This window comes from Sus scrofa, chromosome 3 (assembly GCF_054392235.1).
Source record: "Sus scrofa isolate SSC_HxYL_T2T_F1_AM1 chromosome 3, Sscrofa_HxYL_maternal_Yorkshire_Landrace_v2.0, whole genome shotgun sequence".
Taxonomy (NCBI): domain Eukaryota; kingdom Metazoa; phylum Chordata; class Mammalia; order Artiodactyla; family Suidae; genus Sus; species Sus scrofa.
The window spans coordinates 126542468-126556869 of NC_139385.1; the positions used below are offsets into that span (position 1 = coordinate 126542468).

The 14402-nt window shown below is 39.2% G+C and overlaps 1 protein-coding gene across 1 annotated transcript in view; it reads right to left on the reverse strand.

Annotated features, from left to right (window-relative positions):
- LOC106504180 (uncharacterized) overlaps positions 1 to 14402 on the reverse strand; it is a 68651-nt gene that overhangs the window by 20704 nt on the left and 33545 nt on the right. The window lies entirely within an intron of this gene.

Genomic DNA, 14402 nt, shown 5'->3' on the forward strand with positions numbered 1-14402 from the left:
AACTGCCCATGAGAGTGAGCACTGCTGGCCCAGAGAGGGGAAGCCAGCCAGTACCCACCGCAAGTTTTCTTACTGGTCACTTCTCTCCTTCTACCCAAGGCCCCCTCCTGGCTCCTCACTATCAGCATCCAGCTAGCGGGAGGCACAAGGAGCAAGGAGAAGCTATTTTCCCCTCTCCTGGATCACAGACTCTTACCTTCAACAGGCCGAAGCTGAAGGAAGGCACAAGCTTAATTACTAGGTTGAGGTTGTGTTTGGGACTTAAAGCCACCATAATGATTTTCATTACCTGAGAGTGAGCAGAAATGTGATAGAAGTGTGGGAATCTCTACCTAGATGGAAACACAAGGCCTTCCTTCCCACAAAGAGCTTCAGAAGGAGAGTAGGAGATAAAAATAAGTTGTTTCTAAGGTCACAAAGCCCAAGACCTGCTTGTTCAATGAGCTGGTTACACAAAAGGATAAGTTAAGAAGAGTATTTTCAAAGACTCGAATTTAGTGTGTGAATTTCTTCATTACCTTTTACTCTAATTATGAATGATTAGCTCTTATCACGAATAATTAGAGAGCTCTATTAATATACATTAAATGCAGACATTGATCAAGATATGTGTAGACATCAAGAGAAAGAATTAAAAGGCTACTAATGTGTATGACTTCTATCAATTATCCATACTTGAAAAAAGTCATGTATAGTGGCAGAGTACACAAAATGTTTAATATCAATACACAAATGAAAATCAAAGGCAGGGACAACTGCTCACCTGGTTCAAGCTCATAATGGATGATTTAATTATACCTCACATGTGTCATTCCACATGTGAGAAGGGCATTTGAGTCATTCTTCTCTATTTCCACCTCCTTCTTCCCGGAGTTTCTCTCTTAAACATTCTATAAATTTATTTAGCCAAATAAATCAAGTAGTTTTCTGTGCCCCATTTTCAGTTTCTTCTGTACTGGAGGCCAAAAAGACACATTTTACTTCTCCATGTCATGTGAAAATAAAATCACTTTTAATATTCTGACAACTCACTTCTTCTCCATTATATCCTGAGATGTGGAGATCTCAACCGAATATTATGTGTGCAGTTTGGAGATTAGATCACCGAAACTGTGAGCTGCTTCTTCATTTCAGTATGATGTAATATTCTTGGAAAGATATTACAGGCAGGAAGCACTCAGAAGTGACTTTATATCTTTCCATGTGCTTAAAAATGATGAATATTCTCATGTATTAATTTGAGAGCCCCAGGTCAGCTATATTATAAAATAAAACATGAACTTTTAATCCTTGTAGATTATTCAAAGACTATATAGTTAATTGCACAGACATGTCTATTTTATTTTGTTTCTGGACAATACACCTTTGATTCTTTTGCTAAGTATGACAATCTCCTAAGCCAAAACCTAATTTTGGAAATTTAGTTCTCCTGGAGAGGAATTTTGTATATGCAATATTCTCCCAATGACTGACAAAGGCTTAAGAGTTTGTTGTGCAGGGGATGCAGTTCTTTTTTATTTTTTTAATTTTTTTTTTTTTTTTTTTGTATTTTTAGGGCTGTACCCATGGCATATGGAGGTCCCAGGATATGGGTTGAATCGGAGATGCAGCTGCCAGCCTACACTACAACTACAGCAACACGGGATCCAAGCTGCATCTGTGACCTACGCCATAGCTCACAGCAGCACTGGATCCTTAACCCACTGAGCGAGGCCAGGGATCGAACCTGTGTCCTCATGGATGCTAGTTAGATTCGTTTCCGCTGAGCCACGACGAGAACTTCCAAGGGGATGCAGTTTCTGTGAACATCGGATTTCCCAAGTTTGTAATTTACAAACCAGACGAGGACTAATTTCTTAATATATCAAGACTCTCTACTTGAAATGAATAAGAAGAGCAACTCACAGTAGAAAAATGGGCCAGAAAAGAAAAGTTTTGGAACATTCCCAGAAAAGGACATCTAAACAGGTCTTTTACAAATGATAAGATGCTCAGCTTTATCATAATAAGAAAAATAAAATTTTAAATGATAATACAATACTATTTTCACCTATGGATTGATAAAGATCAAAAAGTTTGAGAACACATCTGAATTGACAAGGTTGTAGAAACAGGTACACATACCTATACAACTTTCCCAAGAGGGCTATTTGGCAATATCTATCAAAATGACAAAGGAAGGTATGTGTTAGGTAAAACTTGCAGAACTCTACACTAAAAAGGGCAAAATTTGCTGTTGATAAACTATTCCTTAATTTTTTTATCTTTTATTTTCATTTTTTGCCTTTTAGGGTCGCATCCCCAGCGTATGGAGGATCCCCAGCTAGGGTTCAAATCGGAGCTACAGCTGCTGGCCTATGCCACAGCCATAGCAACGCAGACTCCAACCCGCATCTGCCACCTACACCACAGCTCATGACAACACCAGATCCTTAACCACTGAGCAAGGCCAAGGATTGAACCTGCAACTTCGTGGCTCCTAGTTGGATTCGTTTCCGCTGCACCACAAAGGGAACTCCAAACTATACCTTAATTTTTTAATGAAAAAAGCTAATGTCTGGAGTTCCCGTCCTGGTGCAGGGGAAACAAATCCGACTAGGAACCATGAGGTTGTGGGTTCGATCCCTGGCCTTGCTCAGTGGGTTAAGATCCGGCATTGCCGTGAGCTGTGGTGTAGATCACGGAGGCAGCTTGGATCTGGTGTTGTTGTGGCTCTGGCGTAGGCCAGCAGCAACAGCTCCAATTAGACCCATAGCCTGAGAACCTCCATATGCCATGGGTGCGGCCCTATAAAGACAAAAGACGAAAGACAAAAAAAAAAAAAAAAGCTAATGTCAGTTTCCTCACAAGAAATTCTATACTGCTTTAAAGAGAATCAGATTGTTCTATCTCAACCTTTAGGCAATAAATTCTAAAACTGTATTAAGTGGAAAAAGCAGGGTGCAGAATGGTGTGTGGCATATGTTCCTTTCGAGCAAAGACAAATGACATGTATTTATTCACATATGCACATTTGCATGTGCGTATCATCTCTAGAAGTGTCCTCACAAACAGTGGCTACCTCTGGGGAGAGGCCTAGAAGCCAAGAGGCTGAGCGGAAATACTTTTCACTATATGCACTCTCATACTGCCTGGGTTTGTGCCTTTTAAACATGTGTATGTATTACTTTTTCAAGTATAATAAAACTTTTAAAAGTAGGGGAAAATACATACAAAGATGCCCTCAACTCCAAAACTTCACTTCTAGAAATTTATTCCAGAAATATACTCACCCACAGGCAGACTGAAGTTTACTCAAAGTTGTATACTGCAGCATTGTTTCTAAGAGCCGAAGATTGGAAACAACCTAAATGTCCACCAACAGGACACTAGTGAAATCATGGCATTATGACATCGTGGAATACTTAGAGGCTAGAGAAAAGATTGAGGAAGCTCCTTAAGTACCAAAAAGGAAGTAGATCAAAGATAACTTAAGTGAGAGAAAAAAAAAAAAAAAGACGCGGAATAGTACATAGAGCATTCTTGCGGTAAAAGGGGGAAGATGATATATACATGCATTTGCTTAAATACATATAAAATCACCCTGAGATGACACATCAAAATGGGTTGCCTCTGGGGAGGAGAAAAGGACATGTGGGGAGCAAGGGTGGAAAGTCTTCACAACTGTTTGTGTTCACTGAATTTTGAGCCATGTGAGAGAACTACATCTTAACATAAACCCTAGGTTTCCCTGGAGCAGTACTGACTGTAGCGCTGCATGATAACACAACAGAGGTGCCTGCAATGAAGGTAACCTTTAGGCGCAACCATTGCGTCCTTGGCCACCATAAAAAATCTGCCTTACGTTTCACTCGTGCCTGAAAATGAACTGGGTCTGTTTTTAGGGATTGCTCTAGGCAGTGTCAAACTGGCTTGACACTGCCCTACAACCATGGTGGCCAATTACAGAAAGTTTCTTACCCTTTGACAAGGATGTGGACCTCTGGGGTGGAGAACAAAAAAGGCCACCCTGCAGAAGGCTAGAGCACTGATTTAGCAACGAAACTTTTCTGAAGAGAACAGTTTCTGCACGGTGATCTCCATCTCCGGACACAAACAGCTCTCAGCCAAGCACAGCGACTGTGGTCACATGGCCAGGTCAGCCTGCTGTGCTATCTCCCAGGATGGTGCTGTTTGAGCAAAAGAAACAGCCAGAGAAATGCAAGCACCACAATGTAACATCACCACTTTTATAATTACAGGCTTATGTGTACCAGTAATTTATCAATATTTCTAAATATCTTCAAGGCTATTTTATTGTATGATAATAAGAAATAATTTATATTCGGAGTTCCCATCGTGGCTCAGTGGTTAACAAATACAACTAGGAACCATGACACTGCAAGTTTGATCCCTGGCCTCGCTCAGTGGGTTAAGGATCCGGGGTTGCCATGAGCTGAGGTGTAGGTTGCAGACACGGCTCAGATCCTGCGTTGCTGTGGCTCTGGCGTAGCCTGGCAGCAATAGCTCCGATTAGACCCCCCAGCCTGGGAACCTCCATATGCTGCATGTGCGGCCCTAGAAAAGACAAAAGAAAGAAAGAGAAAGAGAGAGAGAGAGAAGAAAGGAAGGAAGGAAGGAAGGAAGGAAGGAAGGAAGGAAGGAAAGAAAGAAAAAAAGAAAGAAGGAAAGAAAGAAACCTATAATCAAAAAGTAAACAAATGTGCTCAGCTTTGAGGAAACTGTCTCCAGAGCACATCACCATCATAAATGATTGCACCATATTAAGTATGCAAAAAGGAGAAACTAATTTAAACTCTTTTCTATATTGTATTGTATGATGATGGGCTATTGTTATTTGGAAAAAAGAGTAAAAATATTGGGCATAATAAGTTACAAGTGTATTTACTCCCTTTCAAGTATTTTCCATGTTAATTTTTATGACATGTTTAGTATCTGAGAATATATCTTGGCCATAAGAGATTCTGAACCTTTGTATAAATTAGATCTCTTTTAATAGAAGGAAGAAAAGACCTGATCCAAACACTGGCGTAAAGAAAACAGGAACTTACTTGATTATGTAACTGAACAGTCCAGGAATAGGGCTTGCTGCTCTGCTGCTGTCTTGGATTGAAGGCTTAAAAGCATCACCAGGGTGCCTCTCTCTGTTACAGCTCTGTTCTCAGACTGGTTCCCATTCAAGGGGTCAAGATGGCTACAGCCACTTTGGCTCTTACATTAAAGGTAAAATTCTAGCGGGACAGGGAATGAATCTCTCTTCAAGAAGTCCCAGCAAGGTATCATTACTTCTCATTGATTCTGAATCAGTCTGGCCAAAGGAATGCAACATTTGGATTGATTTAGGTCACAAGTTCTGTGCCTGAGACAGAGCTGAAGCCCCAGGCAAAGCAGCCACACTGGGGAGGCAGGGATTTCCACAGATGGGAATAAGAGTAGAATTACCAGCAGAAGGTGGCTGTGTGGTGGGCAGAGAAGAGAACAGCTGTCAGCAAACAGCTGTAGCCTGAGATAATTGGTGTGCAGTGGAAATCTAGTAGGAATGAGGATCTCAAGAAAAAGAGGCACACTGAAAGAAAGAGGGTGAAAAATAGATGTTTACAGCCATCACTTGACATTAATAGTTTAAAAAGTCCACATTTCTGGACTTATGCAGTTTCAAAAAGAAAGAATAATTCATGTTCCTAGGCTTAATATGCAACTTCAAAAAGCAAGAATAATTGCTTTATTATTCAAAACTAAAAAAAAAAAGTCATAAAATGAGCTCTGAGAAGAAAATTTTATCCTGAGAATTACTGAAAATATAAGATTACTCTCATCTAAAAGCATATCAGAAGTAAAAGACAGTGCTGGGAATCAGCTACTGTCAGTTCTAGATGGAATGTCTAATTTGAAAGTGATTTATTCTTCTCCGTGTGAGGCTCCTGTAAAATATGGAAATTGGAGGTGATTCATACAACTCATGCAGTGGTGAGATAAGAGCTAGAGCCAGAAGTTTGGGTTATAAGCAGAATGACTTTTTAAAAGTTTTACAGTCAGTTTCTGTATGCAAGTATTTAATGGCAACAAATGTAGTCCAAGAATTTTTCTAAGTCACTGCAGAAAATTAATAATTATCGGGGGAAGAAAAACATTTTACTAGTTTCTGAAGAGGCATTGTCCTGCATTTGGCACAGGGCCGGGTGGATTTAGCGTGTATAATTTCTCTTGAGCTCCTCTGGCAAGGGCTATTAGTAGCCTACCCAACAGCTATTGCCTACTTCTTTCTTGCTTAAAAAAATAATTACATAAAATAAAAGCTCCATTGCAACTGGGCAATGATGTGGCCAGCTTCAGGGCCCAAGCAAATCACGTCATTCTCATTTCCCTTTTGTCAGTGTAGCGATGGGCATGTGGTCAAGTTAGAGCCCAAGATGTATGCCAGGAGCCTCAATATTTCTCCCTGCTTAGGGAGACAAGAGAAAGAAAGAAAGCCCTTTTGCTCACCACCTTCCTCCCTGCTGAGGATATAATGTTTAGAGCAGTTTCGCCATCTGGTGGCGAGAATGGGCAGGACATGCGCACAGCCTTTGTGCCTGTGCCCAGCACCCAGTCATCACCTGCTTTCACACGTTTTGTGAAGTGGCATATTATGGCTCACGTCATTTGAGTACTTTTAGCCAAAGCCATTCCTAAATGATATAGCTCCTCCTCAAATTTCTGGCTTGTAACTGCCATGCTAGTACCACATAGCTAAATTGGCTTCACAAAGCCTAAAAACAAAGGACTAACCTTCCCAACTTCCTTCTTGAAAGAACCACTATTTCTTAAACTGTCCCATTTATTTAAGTTTGATCTAGGATTCTCCTCCAAAAAAAACAAAATTCAAGCCATACTCTTTTTATCATTTCCTTTTGAAATCCACTAAATACACTTATTAGTAAGATAACATTGCCTTGCAGCTGACGCCTGTCCTCTTGTTTCAAACATGACAACAAGTAAACTTTGGGAAGGAAAGTGGGTAAGGAAGAATCCTCCCTAAAGCCATACTAGACATGATTGACCTCAGTCCAAACAGAATGACAGGACTTCACAAAGAAAATTTAAGTAACAGATGTAATTGGACTAGATGATCTTAAAGGTTCCTCTCAGCTCTGATTCAAGGATCATATATTCTAAGATCTCAAATCTTAAAACTGAAGGTTTTTTTTTTTATTTATCTCTGCAAAACTTTTTAATACCACCTCCTCTCCTTAAATATTTAATAATACCTTTTTTTTTCTGACTGCCTGCTCCCAACCCTAAACATCAGATAACCCCAAACCCAAAGTGTTCTTAGTTTGCTAATGACTTTTGAAATTCAAGCCAAATCCAACACATTTTCGTAATCTTTTTAAAATTAGACAATTTGTTTATTAGATGATTTGTTTTTCCTGCAAATGTTTCACAGAATAAACTATTTCTTAGCATCTTCATTCCTGCATAAATGCCTAATTCATATTAAAATATGAATTGCTTGCTATCATTGGTGTATTCGTAGCCCATATCTTTCTTGTTAGTTTTCACATGTGCCTTGTATTATTTTTTCCAGCTTTACTGAGATATTGTGGACCCAGAACACACGCAGGTTTAAGGTGTACAGTGTGATGTATACGTTGCAGAATGCTTACCACAATAAGGTTAGTTAATACTGCCATCCCTTCACATTTTGTGTGTGGCAAAAACACAATCCACTCTCTTAACATTTGAATGTATAATATAGTCTGTTAATTGTAGTCACCAGGCTGTACATTAGGTCCTCAAAACTCATTCTTCTTAGAGCTGGAAGTCTGTACCCTTCTTAATCTCTGTCCTCCCTGGACTGTCGGCTGTACCCGAACTTATTTTTCACCCCCTGCTTGAAATTCTGCCTTTCCTCCCACTGCATTCCAGAAACTTGAGGGGTTTTTGTTTTTGTTTTTGTTTTTTTTTCCTTTATAGTCTTTGTTAAGATAAAACCAAATCATCTGGGGGAATTTTTTAAAATTACACACATCCAAACTCAAATCCAAGATTTATGATTCAGTGGGTTACGCGTGAAGTGCCTTTGACTGAATGATCTCTGTTTTTAGGGTACAGGTTTCCCCTAATCTCTTCTCCCATCAATTCCATTTTGTAAGCAAGGAAGAAATGGGAATTGGCTGATCCTTAGGCTATCAAGTTCTGTTCAACAGTACATAGTTAAATTTGAACTTTAAACTACTGAGGAAAAGGGGTTGGCATTGCTATTAAAAAGTGACAAAGGGGAACTTCTCAAGTAGGAAAACACCCACTCATCAGAAATAAAAAAAAGATAATCAAGCTATGTTAAAATACACCATGGTATCAAAAGACACCATTAAATACTGTAGGTACAGTCAAAAAGAAGACACCATTATGACAATGGAAAGGTAAGCCACAGAATGGAAAACCATATTTGTACCAAATATTACTGAAAAGAGTCTTGTATCTAGAATGTATTATTTATTTATTTATTTATTTATTTGTCTCTTTGCCTTTTCTAGGTCCGCTCCCGTGGCATATGGAGGTTCCCAGGCTAGGGGTCCATTCAGAGCTGTAGCTGCCAGCCTACGCCAGAGCCACAGCAATGCGGGATCCGAGCCACGTCTGCAACCTGCACCACAGCTCATGGCAATGCCAGATTCTTAACCCACTGAGAAAGGCCAGGGATGCAACCCACGACCTCATGTTTCCTAGTCGGATTTGTTAACCATTGAGCCACGGTGGGAACTCCTAGAATGTATTTTTTAAGAACTCTTACAAATCGATAGGAAAAATATGGATAATCCAATCATGAATTCTGAAAATTTCTCATCAAAGAGCCATTTATCATTTACTAGCCCTAAAGGATGTGAAGCCATTTTACAAAAATATTAGCCAAGTTAGAACTTTCTTTTTTGTTTTTATTTTTTATTAAAGTATAGTTGATTTACAATGTTGTGACAATTTCTGCTGTACAGCAAGGTTACCCAGTCATAATACATACACGTGTGTGTGTGTGTGTGTGTGTGTGTACATATACACACACATTTCCTTTCTTATATTATCTTCCATCATGGTCTATCCCAAGACACTATATATAGTTCCCTGTGCTATACAGTAAGACCTCATTGCTTATTCATTCTAAATGTAATAGTTTGCATCTACTAACCCCAAACTCCAAGTTAGAACTTTCTTACTCCTCCTCTTGCCTTCTGACTTTACCCCTATTCCTACCCCTCTCTTGGCTTCTTGCAGAGTTACTAACAAAGAGTATAGAGCTTATAGATTGGAGAGGAGGTGAGTAAGACCAGAAAAGCAGTACATACAGATGGTAACAGACAGGAAAAGTTTTCATTACTGACTAGAGGCTATTTTCACCCAGTGTTCTAGACATATTTTTACTGGGTATATAATTCTGGGTTAGCAGTTACTTAGTTCAGCATATTAAAAATAATTATTGCTTAATATTTTGGCTTCAGTGACTGCTGTATGAATTCAGCAATCAGTCAATTTCTTCTCTGAAACTAAACTTTCTTTTTGCCTCTGTCTGCTCTTAATAGTTCTCTTTGCATTTGATTTTCTTGGTTTCCCTATGACATGTGTATTTGTGGCTGTCTTTGCATAATTCTTGTGATTCACTGGGCTTCTTGAATTTGTAGATTGATGTCTAGAACTGAAAGAATCCTAGCTATTATCTCATTAAATGTTGCTTCTGTCCCACTGTCTTATATTTCTTTTAAGACTTCAGTTGAACGAGCTAAACTCTGCTCTCTTTTCTTTTTCCATTTTTCTGGATGGTTTCTTTAGAACTTGTCTTCAAGTACAGTAATTCTTTCTTAACTGTGTCTAATTTGTACTTAAATTTAAATTCATTCACTGATTTCATTCAGGTTATCCTATTTTTTTACTATTAAAAACTCCATTTGGTTCTTTTTCAACTCTGAAATGTCATTTAAAAAAATATCTTACAGTTCGCTGCTAAGATATTCAAGCTCCCATTTTATCTATTTGAACTTATAAGCATAACTGCTTTACAACCTGTATCTGGAATCAATGAGGATCTGTTTCCAAAATGTTGTATTTTTCTTGCTCATAGTGTTTTATCATATCTTATACCTGGCTCTTTTTTTTTTTTTTTTTTTTTTTTTTTACTGTGTCTCAACAATTATATTTTAAATTATTTGCAAAAATAATTCAACACCTACTATGGTGTTCTTTTTCTCCAAAGAGAATTTTTTATTACTTTAGGAAAACAGTGGGAGACACCAACAATACAAGATTACCCTAATCCAGTTTCACAACTTGAGACTTTCTGGGCAAAAAATGATGACGCAAAAGCAGACTACGGAAGATGACAGGGCTGGTTTGCTTTCTTCCTTTTTTTTTAGGGCCGCACCCATGGCATATGGAGATTCCTAGGCTAGGGGTCGAATTGGAACTGTACCCACCGGTCTATGCCAGAGCCACAGCAACACACAGTCCAAGCCGTGTCTGCAACCTACACCACAGCTCACGGCAACGCCAGATCCTTAACCCACTGAACAAGGCCGGGGATCAAATCTATGTCCTCATGGTTCCTAGTCGGATTTGTTTCTGCTGTGCCACGACAGGAACTCCAGGGCTGGTTTACTTTCAATTCACTCTTATTTCTAGTGTCCATCTTTAGTCTCCACTCAAGGTACAGGGCATTCATTGTAAGTGGGCCATGGTCTCCGACTTTAATCTCAGCAGCCCCAGAAGCACCGTTAAACATTTCAACCCCCTGCTCTGGATTACAAACATCCTCAGAACAAAATGGCAGCACTTTCATGCACATTTTTTGTGGTTTTCATCTGCTCCAGGACCTTAGCCTAGAAATTTCTCACTATTTGATAGTTTGCTATTTCCAAAAAGATGATTTTATATCTTGTTCAGCATTTTAGCTGTCTTCAATGGGAGGCTTTGTCTAGATTATTTAACTCATCATTCCTGGAAGTAGAAGTCTGCCCTCTCCCTTTTCATCTCCTCCTGCCTGCCAGCCTACAACTTTCTGAGGAAGCACAGACAAAATGGAAACAACGAGAGTTGAGTTCTGGTATTGCCGTCTCCATTAATTTGCTGTATGGCTGAGAACAAATTACCTAACTTTTGGCTCTCGGTTTTGCAGAAACAAATTAAAATTAACCCTTCTATATCTTTAAGGAAATTAAAGTAAAATGTTAAAGGAAAAATATATCATGTAGTCTGGAAGGAACTTTTGTGCTGTCCTCCAGAATGGCTTAATCTGTGCCGATAAAGACAGCAAATTGACAACCTTATAAACTAAATAAAAATGTTTTTTGGTTAGTAATTATGCACATATAATCAAGATGTTAAATGAGATTAAATTTGACCTTTTTTTTTTTTTATCAAATGGCGGTGATAATTCTTTCCATTGGGCTCTTTTCTCCCTCAACATGAAAAAATAAGAATTCCCTTGCCATCATTTTTTAAAATAAGAAATATATACAAATATTAAGCTTTAAAATCTGTATGGATGTCCAAGATTTTAAATACTATTTTAGATAATTATGGCGAATTTAAAGCATAGCTAATATAAGATAGTATTATTCATATGTTAATCAGGATAGACTAGTTACGTTACAGAACTAAATAATCCCAGAACTTTATTGGTTTAATCTATTGAAGGTTGTTTTTGTTTTTGTTTTTGTCTTTTTAAGGCCTCATACTCGGCACATGGAAGTTCCCAGGCTAGGGGTCAAATTGAAGCTGTAGCTGCCGGCCCACACCACAGCCATAGTAACACCAGATCCTAGCTGCATCTGCAACATACACCACAGCTCACAGCAATGCTGGATCCTTAACCCGCTAAGCGAGGCCAGGGATTGAACCTGTGTCCTCGTGGATACTAGTCAGATTTGTTTCCTCTGAGCCACGATGGGAACTCCCATTAAAGGTTATTTTTCACTCACACAAAGCTGGTTGCCGATACCATGGCTCTTCTGGATAGCTTCCTTCCACACACACACACCAGACATCCAGGCTATTCCCATCTTTTGGTTACACCACCTTGACGTTTGGCTTATACCGTTGTGGTGGTAGAAAAAGAGAGAAGCATCAAGAATTAATGCTTTGTCAGGGGAGTTGCCGTGGTGGCGCAGTGGTTAACGAATCCAACTAGGAACCATGAGGTTGCGGGTTTGGTCCCTGCCTTTGCTCAGTGGGTTAACAATCCGGCATTGCCCTGAGCTGTGGTGTAGGTTGCAGACGCGGCTCGGATCCCATGTTGCTGTGGCTCTGACGTAGGCTGGTGGCTACAGCTCCGATTCGACCCCTAGCCTGGGAACCTCCATATGCCGTGGGAGCGGCCCAAGAAATAGCAAAAAAAAAAAAAAAAAAAAAAAAAATTAATGCTTTGTCCCAGAAGTGACGCATCGCTTCCATTCACATCTCATTTGTCATAACTAATCACATAGACCCACTTAACTACAAGGGAGCTGGGAAATGCATGGGAGCACATGGATATTCAGTAACTAATAAGTTATAATAAATTACATCATTTTAGACATGATTGAACTTAAAATGAACTCCTCGAGATATTTCCAACTAAGAGTTGTTCCCCAAACAATAGGAAAACCATGGTGTGATTTCTAATATCTAAAGAAGCAGATCCTCCGCTGTCTCCCCGCTAGAGTGGTTAGGTTTTTAAGAGGTTCTGGCAGCGTCAAAACATAAAACACAGCATGGAACTTCGTTTATTCTTGGGTATTGCCTTATACTAAAAAGGAAGGAACTGAATTAATGATCTCTAATGTCATTTCTTAGATGTTCTTAACCCTCGAAATTATTGTTTAAACAATCAAAACCAGTTCTTTTCTATTTCAACTTGGAATAATTTTCATTTAGAATTCTGATTTTTTAACCAAAACTAATCATACACTAGAGGTTCCAGTCCCTCAGAAAAAAAAAACCTGGTAAGTGAACCAGAGATAAGGTAAATCTTACACATCTGGTTTATGTCACACAGGATTTCTACATTAGGACTTTCATTTTCTAATGAGGCATTTTGTTAGACAACATAAAACATGGAAACAGGAGTTCCCTGGTGGCCTAGTAGTTAAGGATTCAACATTGTCACTGCTGTGGCTTGGGCACTTTGACATGCCAAGGGCACAGCCAAAAAACAAACAAACGAACAAAAAAAAACAGAGAAACACTATTTCTCAGGTGCAATGGCAAGGGGTGAGACCAATTTATTCAACAAGTTAACATGAGCTTACATCACTAAAGCTTTGCTTTTCATATATAACTTAACATGCCTGAGTTTTACTAAAAGAATTCCTTACTAAGAGAATTTTGATGAATTTGTTAATAATGTTTCCTGTGTTCTGTTTATTGGTAAGATATTGAGAGGTTATTGGTAATACTCCCTGTAACTGCAAAATCATATTCTATAGGGTCTAATCAGGTAGATGAAGCACATACATGGGAGTTATGGAGATAGGATGGATCTTGTTTAAAGTGGGGTCCCGGTATCAGCACATTGCTATGCAAGAATCTGGATTTGCACTGTCAAGATCTTCCAATTTAGGAATGAAGGAAAAAGAGATGTTAAGATGGGAAGGAAGGAGTTCCCTGGTGACTCAGCGGGTTAAGGATCTGGCGTTGTCACTTCTGTGCTTCTAGTTACAGCTGTAGCACAGGTTTGATCCCTGGCCTGGGAACTTCTGCATGCCTCAGGCAGGGTCAAAAAAAGGGAAGTAGGATGCTAGATCAGAATGGAAGAGGCAGGGACTGTTGCGGAGCAGGGAGAAAAACATGAGTTTTCTTTCTACTCTTTGCTTCCCTCTCTTAATTAAGTACTTTCTACCTTAGATGAGATAGAAGAGAGAGGGAAACTAGGACAGCAAAGGCTGTTGGATAGATGAAAGTAAAAATTAAAATAGCAACAAGAATCTCTTAGAAGTCAAACACCAAAAATAAAAGGGGTAAAGATTAATAGCAATAGTAAAAGCAACAGTAGTAACAAAAAGTTATTGAGAAACTTGCTCTGCACCAGGCCATATTCTAAGAATTTACATATATTTATTTATTTATTATTATTATTTTTTGTCTTTTGTCCTTTTAGGGCCGAACCCATGGCATATGGAGGTTCCCAGGCTAGGGGTCTAATAGGAACTGTTGCTGCCGGCCTTCACCACAGCTCACAGCAACATTGGATCCTTAACCCACTGAGTGAGGCCAGGGATCAAACCTGCAACCTCATGGTTCCTACTTGGATTTGTTTCTGCCGCTGTGCCACGATGGGAACTCCACATGTGAGCATTTATTTAATCCTCATCGAGGCTTTAATCCACTGTGTAGTAAAGAATTTGGTCTCCAAAGAGAAGTCTGGCCTTTGTCTTGGCTCAGGGAGGTAACCTCTA